This window comes from Armigeres subalbatus, chromosome 2, assembly GCF_024139115.2.
Source record: "Armigeres subalbatus isolate Guangzhou_Male chromosome 2, GZ_Asu_2, whole genome shotgun sequence".
NCBI lineage: Eukaryota > Metazoa > Arthropoda > Insecta > Diptera > Culicidae > Armigeres > Armigeres subalbatus.
The window spans coordinates 220,359,120-220,380,999 of record NC_085140.1 but is presented as its reverse complement, the minus strand read 5'-3'; the positions used below and the strand labels follow the sequence as shown (position 1 = coordinate 220,380,999).

Sequence of the window (21,880 nt, the reverse complement as noted above, 5' to 3'; positions counted from 1 at the left end):
CAGGAATCGAGCCCTGTACCTGGTTTTGATGGAAATTTTTATTTTCAGAAAAATATATTAAGCTCGTTTAGTGGAATGTATTAAACCGTCTAAGACGAATTAAGTACTGTCCATTTAATTCCACCAGTTAATTTTCGTTATCTTTGCAGATACGTATTTCGACCACAACTGTGTGGTCGTCTTCAGTGTCTTGTACTTGACTCGACTCGAGTCAAGTACAAGACACTGAAGACGACCACACAGTTGTGGTCGAAATACGTATCTGCAAAGATAACGAAAATTAACTGGTGGAATTAAATGGACAGTACTTAATTCGTCTTAGACGGTTTGATTTTTATTTTATAATAACGGTCTACCGGCGCACCGTGCTGGAATTTCTTAATTCTAATGAGAGGTGTCATGTGATGTTTACATATCTGCCCATCCCATTCTCTGTAGAATCGTTAAGGATGAAAGGCATGCTACAAAAATCTCGAAATTTCATCGGCAACCCTTCATTTGATCTGTTGTTGATTGGCCCTCACAGAAGCTCACTTGGTATTCGCCGACGAAGGACTCTTCAAGCGGTCTTAATCTGCTGCCGCCTATATATCAGAACATAATCTATATGGACGCAAGTGTCACCATGTTGGTCTCCAGGTGTGTTTTCGGCAGCAGAGAAATTTACTAGCAGTAGGACGTTGTCATTGGTTTGGTAACGGAGAGAATGCTCTCCCTACCATTCGCTAATGGATCTCCACCTAATTACTCGCTTCATCTAGTTGTAGACGACTTTATTTTTTGTCGACGAAATATTAGTTATTCAGCTTCTATGGAGCTTCTATGGAAAATTAAGCAAAATCCATTAATTTTTACTTAAATTTCACGATTTGCGATTCTTTCACCTCACCTGTTAGATAAAAAGTTCATTTTCGGACTGAAATGATAGCCTTTTATTGGTAAAATTTTGTGGTACGAGAAAGGAAAAAAAGGAAAGAAACAGTCATTATTGGTAGTTCAAAATATGATTTATGGGTTATTCTAACGCTAATTACCGTATTCATTCACTCAAGTGTATCGTATTTAAAAAATGTCCACTACTGCTAACTGAAACAGTGAAAGAAGCACAATTGAAACTATGAAAGATACCACATTCATCAACATCTCTGCTGCATCACGCAATTTTGAACCCCTTTCTCAACACTCTTTATGGTAGGTGTAAGGCACAGTATGAATGGCTCCATTGCGTTGTTTGGTAGTTACATTCAGTAAGACAATAAAAGCGTTATTACTGTCTTTCGCTATGGACAGTTATGATTGTTGTTCATTGCGAAAGCGATGTGATATTATTGCGCACAAAATCTCGCACAATGCATTGACCATTGGACTGGTGAAAATACAAAAAAAAAAACAAACAGCGATGTATGCGGCCATTCTTTCCATATTTATGGAAGTTAGTACGAATTACGATTGTGTTCATGGTAGAAACTGCCACAGTAAGTACCATTATTTTCTTGTCTCTGGCTCCAAAAATGACAAGTACAAAAAACTGCCTTTATTGAAAGCTGGACTGTTGAAATAGATCACGGCAAGTGCAAATGTACGCAGAGTGGAATGTGGCTCATTACCCGTACGAGGAATTGTATATTCACCAGAGGTCGCCAATGCCTTAATCGCATATCATTGTATTATGAGGATATTTAATGATGTTTTTATTGAAAGTCCTTTTTGGTCGTATTTATTCGCATATTACGCTTTTTTAAATTAATAACGTTTGATAGGAAAGCTCACGAAAACGTTGAGCAGTTACTTCAGAAAGACGGGTTGATGGATAACCCAAAAGGATGAATAGCTCAAAGCTAGCGAGAAAGAAGATTTAGAAAGAGATATTTATGTTTAAGAATAAAAGGGTTGACAACATCTGGTGCAAGCGTTATTATTGTATCGTTGGTCAGAGCAATAACTATTTCTTTCATTTCAGTACTTTGTTAACAGACGCTAATGACTTCTATCTTCATCATTCTACACAATAGCTGACCACATAGCTAACGAAGTTTAAATGAGTCCTTTTAATGGTGTGCTAACTTGAAATGGTGTTCGATCGGAAAGATTGCATCATGGACGTTGACGCCGTTATTGGGCCTACGATGATGTAGAGCGACAAACTGAGGATTAGTCCGAAGCCCAAACAATTGACACTTTTGTGTAAATAAACGGTAGAGATTAATGGAAGTACAATCAAACTGCAGTTTGTGTTGAGATGGGAAGCGGAGATCCGGTCCACTAATTAAATTCATCTCTACGCACGCATTCGGTGGCTAAGTGGAGATTTATAGACCATAAATCATAAACATAAAATTAATGATCTCATAAAATCGGCAACCAAACATGGAAAAAAGCTTCTGTGATGAAACCTTTCCGCCGTTTGGGAGGCACAGACCAATTGGTGGTCAAGGGTTGAATGGAAAACCGTCTTCTCGGGTGCCAAGAAGAACGCAATCAAATTTATTACACAAATTTCCTCTCCTTTCTCCGGTGCCGCGAATAGAAGCGAATCTCTGGTTCAAATCAAACTGCATGTTTGCGTGTGGCTCGAAGACGATGAATGGGAAATTAATTACGTGTTTTGAGTTTTTTTGCCCCTCCTTGCCAAACGTTTTTTATTGTGGAAGCTGGAAGACGACCGGAAATATTTAAGATAATGAAATTCCAAACATCACCGGAATGAAGGGAAATCCTATAATCCAAAGTAAATGGGCTTTTTCTGCTTTGTGCAAATGAAGGAAAAAGTTACATCGTAGCTAAAAAAAGGCAACAAAACCACAAAACTTCATCTGAACAAATATTTGCATTACACAATCTTGTTCCTCAGACCATATCCCAGTCTTAACACGTTTCGGGATTTATTTCTGGCTCGTCGATGATCCTTTTTTCGGGTGAGGTCCTCAGCAAGGATTTCAACGGAGGCGACAAAGGAGATAAACGTCCTTAACTTTTGTCTCCTCCTCTATTTACTCGAGCCACGTAACACTGGGCTTTCAAGGTTTTGGTTACCTGACCTTTTTTTTGCTTGCTTTGCTGGACACTGTCTTGATGCATTCTATTTCACCTGCTTCGGATGTCTACATTTTTTTGCCTGGCTGGCTGGCTGTCTGCTGGGTTCGGAAACCGGGATTTCTTATCTTAATCCCATAAAATATTTGAGTTATGACTGATCTGGGGTTAGATTTCATTGAGCATTTGATGTTACAATACTAGCTCCAGGCAAAATTGAAGAAAATCATGACAAATAGGAAAAAAATGCATGAATTTTATATGTAATATGTTTGTTTAATAGCTGATAATTTTCATTTTCAAAACGTAATCGTAATTTTCAAAATAAATAAATAAATAAATAAATAAATACAAAATAAATATACTTATATGACCGTGCTCCTTCAACAAAAAATATAACAGTGGGACCATCCTGTTCAGAATTATCGATTTTCTTGGATCATTTGTGGCATTTACTAAAGATTTAATTGATCGCCGATTGCTTATTATGTAAATCTGTCGAAGATTCTATTTATGGGAAGTTTAAACTTGGTATGCAATAAAACACATTTTCATGACGAAACGAAATGAAACAAAATATTTTTGTTTGTTGGTTTGAAATGTGTGTATTCTCTGCGTCACTTAGTAAGTGGAATAGTTTAATAGCCATGAATAAAATTTTGCATAAGCAATTACAACTATTGCTTCATGGCTTCGGTTTGGTAACATGAAAACTGATTGTTTTATGTATCAACTTGATTTTTTTTGGGCTACAGGCAAATTCGGACCCAACAAATCTTCTTCTTCTTCTTATTGGCATTACATCCCCACACTGGGACAGAGCCGCAGCTTAGTGTTCATTAAGCACTTCCACAGTTATTAACTGCGAGGTTTCTAAGCCAGGTTACCATTTTTGCATTCGTATATCATTAGGCTAGCACGATGCCCAGGGAAGTCGAGATAATTTCCAATCTGAAAGTTGCCTAGACCGGCACCGGGAATCGAATCCAGCCACCCTCAGCATGGTCTTGCTTCGTAGCCGCGCGTCTTACCGCATGGCTAAGGAGGGCCCCAACAATATCCAACTCCGTGGTACTTATGAGGGTGTCGATGAGTCGGAGACCTTTCTTTCGAAGCCGAAGGGTATTCCTCGTTGGACATAAAGAGTCCAAGTTATGTCTAAATTACATACAAGAATAAATTGAAGGACTGAAGTAATTTCAAAATTCACAGAAACTAAAAAAAAAGCAAGAACGATTGTATGACAATTATCCGAAAAACAATTTTCCGAATAATTTCCCGAAGAGCAAGTATTAGTAAAATATTTAGTTTCAGTTGAGAGTGGCTTCAAGAGCTTATACGTTATGAAGGATAAGTTTATATGGTCCATTCATTTATGACTGACAATTCCGAACAATATTATGCCAAAAAAACATTGTGTCATTTTTGAGTAATTTGTTTTTCGGAAAAATGTTATTTTCGGAGAATTGTACATTCTCAAATAACCTCGTATGATATAACGGTTGGGAAATTTAAATTATGCATAACTTCCATTACATGCCTTTTACTTATTTAAAAAACAATAGTTGTTCTTATGTATGGCGAAACTTGGTACACCCACCCTATCATACATACTTTGGGTACATACATTGAACTTTTTTTATTAATTCGTAATTCGATGAGAATCCTGGCTAGAATACTGCTAGAATGATCAAGTTAAAAGTAGGATAGAAATGGAAATGGTCAATTTCCTGCTCTATAGCTGGAACATGGAAAATTTAGAGAAAGATACAAAGTAGAAGAATGTAACGGGCCTGGGATTGTATCCGCGGCCTCCTGCGTATTAGAGATATTTAGCCAAACGGGTTGTCCAATAAAGTATCGCTCAGCGGATACATTCCAAACTAGTTTTCCAGTATATGTGTTGGTTTCCGTATCCTAACAGCTGTGTAGAAGACGGCAACTTCATTAATATCACATATCCGGAGATATATAGCCAAACTGGTGATCGCACTTGCACTAGCATCACTCTGTGGATGAACTCTAAACTAAATAGTTTCTCAACATATTGGATTCCGATCCCCGAACAACTTTGTAGAGGATGGCAACTTTCTAAATCTCATAGATCCCGAGATATCGAATCAAACTGATCTCTTATATACACTACAGCCCTGGGGATGAATTTAGAACTAAACAATTTCTCAACATATTGGTTTTCAATTTCAGATCAACTTTGCAGAAGTCGGCAACTTTCTAAATACCACAGATCCCGAGGTATCGAACAAAACTCATTTCTCATATACACTAGCGCCACCTTGCGGATGAATTCTAACATGAATTTTTGGGGATTTCGACTGGATTAGTTGCTAATATTCAGGATTTTCGGTTTTCAGTCACATGGAAATGTTGATGATTTGAAATTATCAACATTTTCATGTGACTGAAAGCCGAAAATCCTGAATATTCTAACATTAATAGTTTTTAAACATATTGGATTCCAAACCCCGAACGACTTTGTAAAAGACGGCAACTTTCTAAATCCTACAGATCCCAAGATATCGAACCAAGCTGATCTCTCGTATACAGTAGCGCCGCCTTGAGGACGAATATTGGTTTCCAACCCTCGAACAACTTTGTAGAAGACGGCAACTTCCTTAATCCCAAAGATCTCAAAGTATCGAACCAAACTGATAGTTTCATATACACTAGCGGCGCCAAGTGGAAGAATTATAAATCAATTATTTTCTTGACTAACAGGGCGGCATGGGATCATGTATGGATTAAGCATTCGTTATAGAGAAGGTCGCGCCGTTTATTGAGAAAATTGACTATTTTCACTGGTATTACGTTAGTTCCGGATCTTGTGGACGACCAGCATAAGATTCAATGGACTTAAAAATATTCTCAATTTATTTCCTTCATTATTTTCCCGAAAAATTTACCTTGATATCATTTTAATTGGTTTATTTGATATAATATTGTTATGATTAAATCATGTGGGCTTCGTGGCCGTGCGGTTAGTGACGTCCATCGTCTAGAAGCATATGCTAGGAAGTGTGGGTTCGATTCTCACTCCGGTAAAGGCAGCCTCACACCTCGGGAATTTGGTCCACGGATTTTTCCCCATCTCTCGCTTAGTTTCTATACAGTTACGCTCCTATGAAACTAAGCGCGAGCCATGTGTTTTTACATATGCGATATTTTCGGGATTTGGGCACGGAAAATCAAAATCCCGGCCCATTTAAAATACACGGGTCCCAATATCCGGCGGAAAGTTTTCATGAGGCGTAAGGCTACCTAAACCCTTTCAGGCCCATTTGTTCTAAGCGGTATAACGCAGTAAATTTGATATGTTCCATTTGTTTTCGTGATTTATAATGGAGAACTGACAAAACAAGTTGAAAAATATTTTTTCGGGGTGTACTAGATCATCCAAACTGTCCTTGAGTCCGGAACTTGCGATCTACAGTTACAATGCGAGCTTTTTTCGTCACTCTAAGCTTGGATATGTATTAAACCATGTCCATAACATATTACTAAAGATCAAAAGATGATTTTGGGACATCCTGGGTTATCCAAACCTTCACAACTTGCGATCTACAGCCCCACTTTATTTTTTTCCGTTGCTTGGATTTATATTTTTTCGTGGCTCCAAGCTTGGATATGTATTCAACCATATTTATAACATATTCGTGAATATCAGGAAACATGGTTAGATATTTTTGTGATATCCTGGGTCATCCAAACTGTCCTTGAGTTCCGAACTTGCGATCTACAGCTACCACACTAGCTTTTCTCGTCACTAGAAACTTGAATATGTATTCAAGCATGTTCATAACATATTCCAGGAGACCAGGAAACATGGTAAGTTGGTTTTGGGACATCCTGGGTTATCCAAACCGTTCTTGAGTTCAGAACTTGCGATCTAGTTTGGTTATATATTCATTCATATCCATAATAAATTCCTGAAAACCAAGGGACATGTTTAGATGATTTTGGGATATCCTGGGTCATCAAAACCGTCTTTGAATCCAGAACATGCGGCATAGCAGTAGTTGAAAAATCCGTACGTGCGACTATAACGCTGTCACAGTGCAAACATGTTTTTTCTGGCTTATAGAGCCTGGCTTATACAGCTTTATATTGCCGAAAAGGCAAACTATAATGCGAATGGTTACTTTGGGTATCCGTCACTCAAACCTCTAATATATCGGCACCAACATTTTGAGGCAAGTGGGACCTAAAAAACGCTAGTTTAGCAAAATTGTTAACGCATACTTAGAAAACAGGTTATTTCAGAACATAAATCACTGATACACCGTTATATGCTTCCATTGCTGAAGTGTAGAGGTGTTGAGGCCATTTATTCAATTACAAAAATATTGGTTGTACAAGAAATAAATTTACTTTATGACCCACTTACCCCTTCAAACGGGGCAAGTGGGACCTATTCTGTTTTTTACTGTCGAACGAAACTAATTTGAGGAATGAAGGCATACTGATCACATTGTTTCTGAGTACACTGAAGTTTTTTTTTACGCGGTTTTTTTTTGCGCGGTTTTTTTTACGCGGATATTTTTACGCGGTACCGACGTAAAAAAAAACCGCGTTATTTAAAAAAAACGACGTAAAAAAAAACCGCGCTATTTTGAAAAAACGACGTAAAAAAAACCTATTGGGGGACTTAGAAAATTTTATATGTTCGTGCCTACTGGGGACTTGGAAGATTTTTTTATGCCGGTGCCTACTGGGGACTTAGAAAATTTTAAATTGGGACTTATAATGGACGGGGCTTCTTCCTATTTGTTTGCGAGGTGTTGTTTGAAGGTCATAGTACGCTAGTATGGATAGTGATATGGTACATGGTTTTTGTGATATGAAACCAGGAATGTCTTCCGATCTATGCTCAAACTCTTCCAAGAATCTCCTGAAATAAGGCCTTGAGATCTATGAAATAAGGCCTTGAGATCTATAAAGATCTGTCCTCTTGTTTCAAATATGGTACATGCTCTGTGTGACTCATAGAATAGATTGTGTTCAAAGCCTAAGTTATTGGTCATCCAAAAAAATCCCGAAGTAAGGCCTTTAGATCTACACGCGTAACCAAAGATCTGTCCGCCTGTTTCAAATATGGTACATGCTCTGTGTGACTCATAGAACAGATTGTGTTCAAAGCCTAAGTTATTGGTCATCCAAAAAATCCCGAAAGTAGGCCTTTAGATCTACACGCGTAACCAAAGATCTGTCCGCCTGTTTCAAATATGGTACATGCTCTGTGTGACTCATAGAATAGATTGTGTTCAAAGCCTAAGTTATTGGTCATCCAAAAAAAATCCCGAAGTAAGGCCTTTAGATCTACACGCGTAACCAAAGATCTGTCCGCCTGTTTCAAATATGGTACATGCTCTGTGTGACTCATAGAACAGATTGTGTTCAAAGCCTAAGTTATTGGTCATCCAAAAAAATCCCGAAGAAGACCTTTAGATCTACACGCGTAACCAAAGATCTGTCCGCCTGTTTCAAATATGGTACATGCTCTGTGTGACTCATAGAACAGATTGTGTTCAAAGCCTAAGTTATTGGTCATCCAAAAAAATCCCGAAGAAAGGCCTTTAGATCTACACGCGTAACCAAAGATCTGTCCGCCTGTTTCAAATATGGTACATGCTCTGTGTGACTCATAGAATAGATTGTGTTCAAAGCATAAGTTCTGGGTCATTCAAAAAAAATTCCGAAGTAAGGCCTTTGGATCTATACGCGTAACCAAAGATCTATCAGCCTTTTTCAAATATGGTACCTGCGCTGAGTGACTCATAGAAAAGATTGTGTTCAAAGCCTAAGTTCTTGGTCATTCAGAAAACTTACGAAGTAAGGCCTTGAGATCTACACGCGTAACCAAAGATCTATTCGCCTGCTTCAAATATGGTGCTTGCTCTGTGTGGTTCATAGAATAGATTGTGTTCAAAGCATAAGTTATTGATCATCCAAAAAAATCCCGAAGCAAGGCCATTAGATCTACACGCGTAACCAAAGATCCGTCCGCCTGTTTCAAATATGGTACATGCTCTGTGTAACTCATAGAATAAATTGTGTTCAAAGCCTAAGTTATTGGTCATCCAAAAAACTTCCGAAGTAAGGCCTTCAGATCTACACGTGTAACCAAAGATTTAACTACCTGTTTCAAATATGCTACATGCTATATGTGACTCATAGGATAGATTGTAATCAAAGCATAAGTTCTTGGTCATCCAAGAGATCCTTGAAGTAAGGCCTTTAGATCTACATGCGTAACCAAAGATCTATCAGCCTGTTTTAAATATGGTACATGCTCTTCGTGGTTCATAGAATAGACTGTGTTCAAAGCATAAGTTCTTCTTCTTCTTCTTCTTTTTGGCATTACATCCCCACACTGGGACAGAGCCGCCTCGCAGCTTAGTGTTCATTAAGCACTTCCACAGTTATCAACTGCGAGGTTTCTAAGCCAATATACCATTTTTGCATTCGTATATCATGAGGCTAACACGATGATACTTTTATGCCCAGGGAAGTCGAGACAATTTCCAATCCGAAAATTGTCTAGACCGGCACCGGGAATCGAACCCAGCCACCCTCAGCATGGTCTTGCTTTGTAGCCGCGCGTCTTACCGCACGGCTAAGGAGGGCATAAGTTCTTGGTCATCCAAAAAAGTTCCAAAGTAAGCCCTTTACATCTACACGAGTAACCAAAGATCTATCGGCTTTTTTCAAATATGGTACATGCTCTGTGTGGTTCATATAATAGACTGTGTACCTCGCCTTCTTGTCCCCATAGTGATGGGCGATATTCAAAGGCGCGATCTGGTGGTGACCGATTCATGAGAGAATGTGCAGGTTGAGGATCAAAGACCGGTTCTTCAGCTTAAGCATAATCACCGTTTAGCCTACACACCGGAATTCTGCCCATATCCTGAGGGAAGTTATGTTATGGATGCCATCAGACAGCTAAAGACCAATAAAGCAGCTGGTAAGGATGGTGTCGCAGCTGAGCTCATCAAAATGGGTTCCAGAATCCAGAGATCCAAAGGTCTTACTTCGGAAAATTTTGGATGACCAAGAACTTATGCTTTGAACTCAATCTATTCTATGAGTCACGCAGAGTATGTACCATATTTGAAACAGGCTGATAGATCTTTGGTTACGCGTATAGATCTAAAGGCCTTACTTCGGAATTTTTTTGGATGACCCAGAACTTATGCTCTGAACACAATCTATTCTATGAGTCACACAGAGCATGTGCCATATTTGAAACAGGCGGATAGATCTTTGGTTACGCGTGTAGATCTAAAGGCCTTGCTTCGTGATTTTTTTGGATGACCAATAACTTAGGCTTGGAACACAATCTGTTCTATGAGTCACACAGAGCATATATCATATTTGCAGCCGGCGGACGGATCTTTGGTTACACGTGTAGATCTAAAGGCCTTACTTCGGATTTTTTTTGATGACCCAGAACTTATGCTCTGAACACAATCTATTCTATGAGTCACACAGAGCATGTACCATATTTGAAACAGGCGGACAAATCTTTGGTTACGCGTGTAGATCTAAAGGCCTTGCTTCGGGATTTATTTGGATGACCAATAACTTAGGCTTTGAACACAATCTGTTCTATGAGTCACACAGAGCATGTACCATATTTGCAACCGGCGGACGGATCGTTGGTTACGCGTATAGATCCAAAGGCCTTACTTCGGAATTTTTTTGGATGACCATGAACTTATGCTTTGAGCACAATCTATTCTATGAGTCACGTAGAGCATGTACCATATTTGAATCAGGCGGACAAATCTTCGGTTACGCGTGTAGATCTAAAGGCCTTACTTCGGGATTTTTTTGGATGATCAATAACTTAGGCTTTGAACACAATCTATTCTATGAGTTACACAGAGTAAGTACCATATTTGAAACAAGAGGACAGATCTTTATAGATCTCGAGGCCTTATTTCATAGATCTGAAGGCCTTATTTCAGGAGATTCTTGGATGAGCTTGAGCATAGATCGGAACACATTCTTGGTTTCATATCACAAAAACCCTGTACCATATCACGTGTACTATGACCTACAAACAACACCTCGCAAACAAATAGGAAGAAGCCCCGTCCATTATAAGTCCCAATTTAAAATTTTCTAAGTCCCCAGTAGGCACCGGCATAAAAAAATCTTCTAAGTCCCCAGTAGACACCAACATATAAAATTTTCTAAGTCCCCCAATAGGTTTTTTTTACGTCGTTTTTTCAAAATAGCGCGGTTTTTTTTTACGTCGTTTTTTTGAAATAACGCGGTTTTTTTTTACGCGGTTTTTTTTTACGCGGTACATGGAGCGACGTAAAAAAAAACCTTAGTGTATTAGTATTTTCAGATCATGGATGGAGATTGGTTGCATGTCGGACTTTATTTTTGCAACAAGAGAGGGATTATGATGTTAGCATATATGAAAACAAGACAACAGCCGATTTACTGTTTATTTGGCTGTTGTCTTGTTCTCCATTAGCTTACTTTTGTACCAAATGTTGTTGGTGGCAAGGATTTGCTTTATTCACTTTTCGTATGAATAAATATTTCTCTTTTTAGAACACAAATTATTACATAAATCAATACTTCAGAAGAAACGTTTTTATTCAGTGGTGCGCAGTATTTTTAATTTGTAACAGAACAAAATAGGCAATTTATGTGTTAAGTACTTTATTTATCTGAAAATCTGATGCGAAGTTTGAAAATAACAAAACGCAAGACAAATCCTGTTGACCTGATGTAGAATAAATATATTATTTGCACTGTAAACAGAGGAATATCGCATAGTTATAGCCATTGCTCTTCTTCAAGCGGGAGATAATTTTGAGAATGTTAAATACACATTTGGTAAATAACTGTACAATACTTTTTACCAACGAAAATAAAATTGCATCTGATTCAGATCCATATGATATATAAATGACGAAGTTAATTTTCACTAGACAACCATCTAAAAACAATTAAAATAGCTTTATCGAGAATGTTGTTCAAATATGTCCCACTTCCCCCTGTATGTTTAAAGTCAAGGGCAAATAAAAATGGCAGATTTTGGCTTTAATTAAAAAAAAATTAATCGAAAACGATGTCACAAAATTATTTAGTTGCTCAAAATATTCACTTTCCACATCAATGATAAATTTAGAAACGATTGTTTTGTTAGAAATCCATTGAACTAAAATAAAAGTAATAGATTTTCCCGGTAGTTTAAGGTCAAGGTCATGCAATAGCATTAGTATGGTGCCTCAAATGATTTTGATTCCAAATATTTTTGTGTCGGGTGAATTCGTTTATAGTTCTGCGTCATCTTCCTAGAACATTGTTATGTACCAAACGTTCATCGATTCATCTGCAGTCATTGTACCCACTTACCCCGTATTTTGACTTGCCCCGGGGTACCTTAGTTGAATATTCCAGCACCAAGTGTAATGGATATAATGGAATTCATATTGAAGCTTTGAATAACGGAAAGAACTTCTTAAGGTGTAAGTGTAGATCTGAAGTCCCGAACTCAAGGACAGTTTGGATTGCCCAGAATATCTCATAAATACCTTACCATATCCGTTGATCTCCCGGGAGGTGTAATGTATATAATTGAACGGATATTGAAACTTTGAGTACCAAAAAGAGCTTCTAAGCAGCTGTAAAACTCAAGTCCCGAACTCAAGAATAGTTTGCATTGCCCAGAATATCTTAAAATTATCTTACGATATCCGTTGACCTCCCGGGAAGTGTAATGGATATAATTGAATGAAAATTGAAGCTTTTAGTACCGAAAAGAGTTTCTAAGCAGCTGTAGAACTCAAGTCCCGAATTCAATGACAGTTTGGATGGCCCAGAATATCTCATAACTATCTTTCCATATCCGTTGACCTCCCGGGAGGTGTAATTGATATAATTGAACGAAAATTGAACCTTTGAGTACCAAAAAGAGCTTCTGAGCAGCTGTAGATCTAAATTCCTGAACTCAAGGACAATTAGGATTGCCCAGAATATCTCAAAGCTTCAATTTTGAGTACCGAAAAGAGCTTCTAAGCGACTGTAGATCTGGAATCCCGAACTCAAGAACAGTTTGGATTGCCCAGAATTTCTCGAAACTATCTCACTATATCCGTTGACCTCCCGGGAGGTGTAATTGATATAATTGAACGAAAATTGAAGCTTTGATGATGATACTACCATCTATTGTAGCAAGGCACCTGCCGATAGCACTCGTCATATCTGACAAACGATTTTATCATGATTATACCATTGTTTGTATTTCATCAAACTCCTGTATGAAGGGCCAAAAATGGGTGGGGTGGTTCCATAAGCAAAAACACTTATGCGAAAAGCACGGGATGAGTAGAGAATCTCCTTCCAGAAGAAAGTTCGTACATGCAATAATATAATCTAGCCCTCGTTTCCCAGATTGACCCAATAGATGGGGAGAAGAGCCCGCCCTTTATCCACGAGATGTCAACAAGATGAAGTTGGCAATTCCACTCTTTCTATGCAAATCGCTCCAATCGAAAAGCTTGAAAATTGAAGCTTTGAGTACTGAAAAGAGCTTCTAGGCAACTGTAGCTCTCATATTCCGAACTCAAGGACAGTTTGGATTGCACAGAATTTCTAGAAACTATCTCACCATATCCGTTGGCCTCCAGGGAGCTGTAATGGATATAATTGAACAAATATTGAAACTTTGATTACCGAAAAGAGCTTCTAAGCAACTGTAGTTCCCGAACTCAAGGGATGTTTGGATGGCCTAGGACGTCCAAGGAACATAAAAAAATAGTTTATTGTACATCACAGTAACTCTACTGATACGTTTAAATAAAATCTTATTTTGACGTTCTAGGTTGTCGTAGGGCCTTGATCGCCCATGCCTGATATTTTTCCCTGACAGGGGAGTTAATTTCAAGCAATTTTGCTGAAGAGAGTGTTCACTTTTATCCATCGTGTGATTTTATATATCCATTTTTCTGTTGGGGTCATATATTACCCCGAGGGCCTGAAAGGGTTAAGGAGGGAACTTTTCGTGATTGAAAAATTCTCCACTGGTCCACTGGGTGTTATATGTCCTGTCCATTGTCTCATGCTAGGTGTTAAGTGTTCAGTCTGCACGACCTCTGGTCGAAGACGGTGTTCCTGTCTTTTATTTTTTAATTGTTTTTTACAACGGATTTTCGGACTATTGTACTTTTTACAACATGCGTGTTCTCGTGTTATGAAACTTAAAGCAAGTCGCAGAAGGTTAAAAAGTGGCCCACAAACATAAATAAACCTTGTGAATGCATAGGATTGCCAAACCTGAGATGGCGAGTATCCGTAGTCTGTCAAAGGATACATTTTGAGTAAACCAAATTATTCATATGCGATTGTAAACAATTTTATTTGAGGTTTGCTTATTCATTTACGGCTAATCCTATCAAATTGCGATTAACAACTCCTCAACGTTCAATTGTATAATCCGAAAAGTACACAAATTTTCGTCCCCGTTGTTCTGGCCGTTGCATTTCGCCATTCGTATACCGAACACCGTAACCGGTCTTTGCGTCACTGTAATGTGTCTTCATTTCTGCGACGGAGATTTGCCCTTAAACATTCTGCATCCCTAACAGTCAGTCTCCTCAACCGACAACGACGCACAGATGGAACCGCGGGAGGGTTAATTTCTCCCCTCAAGCACTTGCCCTATTTTTTCTGGGATATTTTTTCTCTTCATTCCACTTTCCTTCCAAACGACCGAGTGGTTTCACACTCCAGCTGTGCAATTTCATCCCGCAGCTCAGATCGGAGTTGGAAAGCGGGAAAACCGAGATCTCGTTTTCAGGTGACATGAAACAACACTTACTCCTAGAGTGCCCTCTCGCTGCATTGTTTCAAGTGGATGCTTTGTCACCCAAATTTCATTTTGGACTACTCACATCATGACTGCTCGTTAACAGCCTATCATGGCGAGGAGCTACTGTGATTATTTACTTTTAGAGTATTTTACTTAGGATTCTGGGTATTGTTCAACGCTGTAATGATGGCTCTTGTTTTAAATATATCTTTTGAATTCAAGCATTCAACATATTGTAAAAAAAAACTACCCAGACAGAACTAAATAAAACATCGAAATCATTTGCTCAGTTATTATCAATAGCTAAGCCAGATATGTTTATTTCTCCAGAACTTAATATCTTATTTAAATGTCAAAAACTTGGATAATTTTCATTAATTTATTTTCGCAAGTTTTCGTACATTCGTACGTATTCCTTCTCCCTAAAATGTGATGGGTTGAAGACCTTAATGTTTAATCTGATTTGCATATAATCTTGTTTCCACTAGTCTCGTCTCGCCTATCAGTACATCTCTTTAAACAACAGCTGCGAAAAAGTACACTTGTCGCATCGTTCTATGTGGAATACGCACGTGAATTTAGCACTCAATCTCCTAGCTCGTTTCTCCACTCTACAACTTGGAACCTATAGTCATGGGGCTACAATTCAGTTACGCGTTTCATATTCCGTTCATCCGGCTCCTAACGTCAAGGGGTTGTTGGCGCATGTGTCCACCCTCCGAGTTCAAACACGGTTGCATCCGATGCAAAATTTGATTCACTAAGCGCACACACGTACTACGCAGTAATCAAAGGCGTTTATGCACTTGCGAATTCAATGCTGAAGGCATTAAATGCGGCCTAGAATAGTGACCGATGATATGGGGTGAGTCATTGCATCAATTATTGTTTCCGGTCGATGGGTGATGCTGAAATGACAAACGAAAACATTGGCTACCAGCAACCGAAAGACAATTTTCTTCTCCCGCGAATCATTTCTCACTATCAAATCGCTAAACTTTAAATCATCATCTATTAATCTGAGAGGAAGAAGATCTCTAAATACTTATTTGAGGCAAGAAGCTGCATAATAAGAATATTTAGCAAAATAAGCTCACTCAATTTTATTAAGTTTAAATGTTTGTTAAATTGAAGTTAAAGCATTCCTTCAGTACGATCTACCAATATTTGTGGATGGGACCTGGTAATCTTATTGTTTTCCAGGACAAAGTGTTACAAGGTATACTCTTTTAAGAGAAGGTACATGATTTTGACGCCAAAATACCTACACTTGTTTTCGGAGAAGATTATATGTACTATTTTTCTGTAAAAATATATAAAGCTCTTTTAGTGGAATGTCTCGGGTACGTATCTTTGAACGAAGATTCAGAATATATAAAAATCTCATTCTGAACAAAAATTTCACATATGCAGTTTCTCAAACAAAAAATCCAATTACTTTTTATCGTCTTTCATAATGAGGATGATATGACCGTATAGTTCATAGTTGCTCTTGTTATTCCGTGAGTAATTATTGTTTAGACTACTCAAGATACTCCGATGTATAGAATTTTCCACATTGTAATATCGCACGAATATGAAATTGGGAAAATGTACTTTTACACATAAAAAAGTACAAATGATCCACAAAGAAATACAAAATGATCCATGAAAATATGTTTTTTGATCCATAGATTGAAAATGAAAATCCATAAAAAAGGGTCGATGATCCATAAGGCAGTGTAAAACGATCCATGGTTCATGCAAAATATAGCAATAAAATGAGGTTTTTCTGTGGGTCAAAATTTGAAAAAATATCGGCATATTTAACCAAAATACCCATAAGAGAATCCCAGATGATCCATAAAGTACTTGCTTCTGCGCAATAAATTTAATGATAATGTTCCAGTAAAACCGAAAAAATTACTTTAATGTATATTGGAATGATCCATAGATTTGCAAGGTATTTTCCACACTTCAACAAGAATGTAACATAAAAATAAAGCAAATGTTCCATGATATAAGTTAAAACGCATACTTAAGTTGTTTTTCTGTTCCATGGAAAATATAGAAATGAGCAATAAAATTGCATAGTGATGAGCCATGAAATAGTATTGTTCGATCGTTAAAACCAATACAGGGTTACACTACAAATCCTAATAACGGCAGCAATGAATAATCGCAATTGATGGACCCCTCAAAAATATGTTCGGTAATAGATACAAAGTGTCCCTAAAAACATACGAATGATCCATAAGATATGAAGTCCGATCCATAAACAATATTGGTATGAACCATGAAGTAATGCGTATTTTCCATCAAAGTGAATTCGTTTTCCATACAAATTTGCAACTTAAAAATGTCTTACATGATCTGGTAAAACTGTTCAGAAAGTGCAAACTTAAATAAAATGGTCACCCTTAGTCTTGTTTACGTATGAATGACGCTTTCAAACTTTCGAGCCTATTAAACAAGAATGAGAGTGCCAGAATGAATGTACTGGTGTATAAGAACTTGACGTTTATGGGAATTTTCGGATGTTCAAAATACAAGAAGCTTAGATTTCATGATTTTTTTACACGTTTTATTATAAATCTAGTAGTTTCTCGTCGATAATCTGACAATTACAAAATTAGTATTTTTATCTAAATTTGGTATTTTGTTGAAAATATTTTACGTTGACGTAGCTTCCATGACAGATCGTAAAAAAAATGTTTTTTAACAGTTCTATGGAATAGATTTTATTTGTTGATAAATGATTAACAAATAGTGTCCTTGAAAAGTTATTTAATGTTAATATTCGTATAATAAAAAGCGAGGGTCATATGATAATATAGGTGAATTGATCCAACCGAACCTTTGTGGTGCATATAATAATAATTGATTTTGAACTTAATCAATCTGGTTTAAACGCGTTATTGATAAAGGATACCAAAAATGCTCCCATATTATTTATGCACTGGCACAATAAACTATAGATTTAACGAAAATTGTATTTAGAGCTTGTTCTTGACGCTATAAGACATAATAAGCAACGAATACATTGATGTTCAAACGCCTCGCATTATCAATTACCTCAAATATTCAAATCAACCGAATCTAAAAGATTTGTTAACATAATGCGTATACTTTGGTCATAGCTTAACTCTCGTGCTTCACCAGTCAGATTACTGACCTCGGCTGACCTGAACATCATGTGTGGCAACTCTTTAAGCGGCAGGGGAACTATGCCATTAGCGCGCAAGAGTTGTTAGACCACTGAGTCTGGCGCCAATTGTGAATGACGAGGTACCATAATGGTAGTGTTACAGCGAGCTAGACCTTATTGTAAGCATTGGGACAATCTGATAGAAAGTCGCTTTGAATATTTAAAAATAATAATTAGCGATTATTTTATAGTTCATCGTCTTTTAATGTTTACTGTGCTTATTTTGCCTTATTTTCAGTAGTTACCTAATTCAATATGTTGAAGATAACATTACGGGCAATATTTCGTATATCTTATATCACATTTTACCTTTTGAATTCGTCAATGAATATATACATTTTCTTTTAAATTGTTCTACTTTTTTTGTTTTTTTATAAAATTTAAATAATATATCACAGAAAGATTTCAATAATTATAATGTGAAGTTAACGAAAAAGGTTTGATCTTTTTTGTATTTTGTTTTCGGTATTGGGCTATATTGATAGATATAGAGTATTTGGTATTCAATCTCAAATGCATTAGTTCCAGTGATAGTTGGTTGTTAGATGAATTGTTTCATCAAAGAATGTGAATGTGTAATTATTTAACTCTATATAAAAACCCTAAGTAATTCTGCCTTTCTCGTAATTAGTCAACATACCAACCACAGAACGCACTTAAAACGAAAGATTATTATTTGCCTCAAAAGGAAAGGTTGAACAAAAACATTTAAACTGAAATTGTAGGCATCTAAAAATGGTTTCAACCCACAGCATAATAAACTATGTTTCCAAACAGTGGTTCTGACTATTTGTGTATTTTACATTTCGTATAAAATAAGACAACATTCATCCTTAGTAGTGGATGATGTAGTGGATGTACTGGATTTTGTGTTGTTTAAAGTTATATATTCATTCATAATGTAAGCGTTCAAATGTTAGTTGCATTCATAGTTTTGAATAAAACTGCTAGAAAATATCTATTTATTATTAAACCTTTTAAATAATGTTTTTCCGTTTTCACGTAATATCTGTTGAATTTTTGATGTTTTGGTTTTCGAAAATACTGTCTTGTTCATGTACAAACTCATAAGAAAATTATTTTTTTTGTGGCTATCCCGCTACAATAATTATCTACTTGCGGTTTGATCATTCTATTTTTGTTACGTATGACTACGTCTTTATTGATTCTGTCTGATATAAAAAAAAAATGGAAAAATTGAACCGTCACTGATCGTGCAAATATTTGCAATTTTAATACGTTATGATGTATACCCAATCGTGTATGTTTTGTTGTTGAGTGCATTTTTAAAATTGACGGGTTCTACTCATCTACGTAATAATACGTCTCGTCTACAGTTCGTACAGCAGGTCAAAAGGCTGATTCAAGAACTTACACATCTACTGTTTGAAACTTTTTTAAATGAGAAAAAAAGTACGTGAACAAGAGAAAGTCAAAGTTTAGTTAGTTTAGTTTTAGTTTTGGTTTAGTTTTAGTTTAGTTTTAGTTTAGTTTTAGTTTAGTTTTAGTTTAGTTTTAGTTTAGTTTTAGTTTAGTTTTAGTTTAGTTTTAGTTTAGTTTTAGTTTAGTTTTAGTTTAGTTTTAGTTTAGTTTTAGTTTTAGTTTAGTTTTAGTTTAGTTTTAGTTTAGTTTTAGTTTAGTTTTTAGGTTTTGGTTTGGTTAGTTTTTTTGGTTTGGTTTTAGGTTTGGTTTTTAGTTTGGTTTGGTTTAGTTTTAGTTTGGTTTAGTTTAGGTTTTGGTTTAGTTTGGTTTGGTTTAGTTTTTAGGTTTGGTTTTAGTTTGGTTTTTGGTTTTTAGCTTAGTTTAGTTTGGTTTTAGTTTGGTTTTAGTTTGGTTTGGTTTAGTTTTAGGTTTGGTTTGGTTTAGTTTTGGTTTTAGTTTAGTTTGGTTTGGTTTGGTTTTAGGTTTTAGTTTGGTTTAGTTTTTGGTTTGGTTTGGTTTTGTTTTGGTTTTTGGTTTTTTTTGGTTTTTTTTTGTTTTGGGTTTGGTTTGGTTTTTTAGCTCAGTTTGGTTTGGTTTGGTTTTGGTTTGGTTTTAGTTTGGTTTAGCTCAGTTTTAGTTTGGTTTGGTTTGGTTTTAGGTTTGGTTTTGGTTTGGTTTTGGTTTGGTTTTAGCTCAGTTTTGGTTTGGTTTTGGTTTGGTTTTGGTTTAGCTCAGTTTGGTTTGGTTTAGGTTTGGTTTTAGGTTTTGGTTTTAGTAGTTTTAGTTTGGTTTTGGTTTAGGTTTTAGTTTAGTTTTAGTTTAGTTTTGGTTTGGTTTTGGTTTAGTTTTGGTTTAGTTTAGTTTGGTTTTTTGGTTAGTTTTAGTTTTGGTGTGGTTTGGTTTGGTTTGGTTTTTTTGGTTTTAGGTTTAGTTTTGGTTTGGTTTTAGTTTTAGGTTTTGGTTTAGTTTTGGTTTGGTTTTTAGTTTAGTTTTAGTTTAGTTTTGGTTTAGTTTTAGTTTAGTTTTAGTTTAGTTTTAGCTTAGTTTTAGTTTAGTTTGGTTTAGTTTTTAGGTTTGGTTTTAGTTTAGTTTTTGGTTTAGTTTTAGTTTAGTTTTGGTTTAGTTTTAGTTTAGTTTTAGTTTGGTTTTAGGTTTAGTTTTAGTTTAGTTTTAGTTTAGTTTTAGTTTAGTTTTGGTTTAGGTTTTAGTTTAGTTTTGGTTTAGTTTTAGTTTAGTTTTAGTTTAGTTTTTAGTTTAGTTTTAGGTTTGGTTTTAGTTTAGGTTTTAGTTTAGTTTTAGCTTAGTTTTAGTTGAGTTTTAGTTTAGTTTTAGTTTAGTTCAGAATGAACTATGTTTTTCAAATAGGAGCGAAATATGGACATAGGACTGTTATTTATTGAAATATCAAATGTAGTTAACAATGACAATTAATAAAATTTTGTCTAGAGACTTTTATTACCAGCTGACGTTCGGCTACTGCTTCACTGATATTAGTCTCTACACAGTGCTTTCGTGATAAATTTTGGCCGTCCACATGGCTTCTTCGAAGATAATATTTCGGTGTTAGCTTCAGCCCGGAGAGTATAGCATTTCCTTTTAACAGCAACGACCAGTATATGGGCGCACCCATTAGTTTTAAAGAAGTTTTTACACGTGCAGATCCATGCCGTGAATCTACTCCCTGTAACCTCCACACGGGCAACTTTACCCAGCTCCTCCATGTAGGCATCAAGGGAAGTATATTCAGGGTTCTCAAAATTTTCGATGTCCAGCTGTGTCACTTCGTTAACTCCCCTTCCCGGGAGATAAACGAATACTCTGCCTTGATGGTTTTGGATTACTGTTCGCAACTTTTTGGCTGTCTTAAGGTATTCGAAAGCTTTCCTTTCATCGGCGAGAGCTACTTGCCTCTCCGATACCACTAAACGATCTGGGTCGCTGTACGCTTCTGTAATACGCATTATTTGCTCTTTAAATGCCGAGAAAGGCTCTTTATGGCGCTTCAAATAATTGTACTTAATCGATTTGTTGATCGCTTCCACACCATTATTGGTAGCGGGCACTCCTGGCAGAAACCGCTTCGTACCATTCCGAATACTTTTCATTGTGAGCGTACTTATCGAAAAACGCTGTGAACGATTCGTAAATACTATACTTCGCTATAAATAGCTCCAATGCGGCACCAAAATGTCTTTTGGTTGGTGCTATTTGCAATAGCGCCACTTCCCGCTTCAGCTGCTCCTGAACCTCTATAGGCATCTCAGGGTGCTTTTTGAAGTGTTTGATTATATTTTCCTTGACATGAAAATAACAGTTAAGTAGCACGACAGCTTGTCCGAAGACGCAACGCGCCGCGTTCTTTAGCGCCAGTTCCCCGTCACTAA

The 21,880-nt window shown here is 36.7% G+C and overlaps 1 protein-coding gene across 1 annotated transcript in view; it reads right to left on the bottom strand.

The window, feature by feature from the left end:
- Positions 1-21,880, bottom strand: part of LOC134209560 (homeobox protein caupolican-like) — a 304,371-nt gene that overhangs the window by 125,224 nt on the left and 157,267 nt on the right. The window lies entirely within an intron of this gene.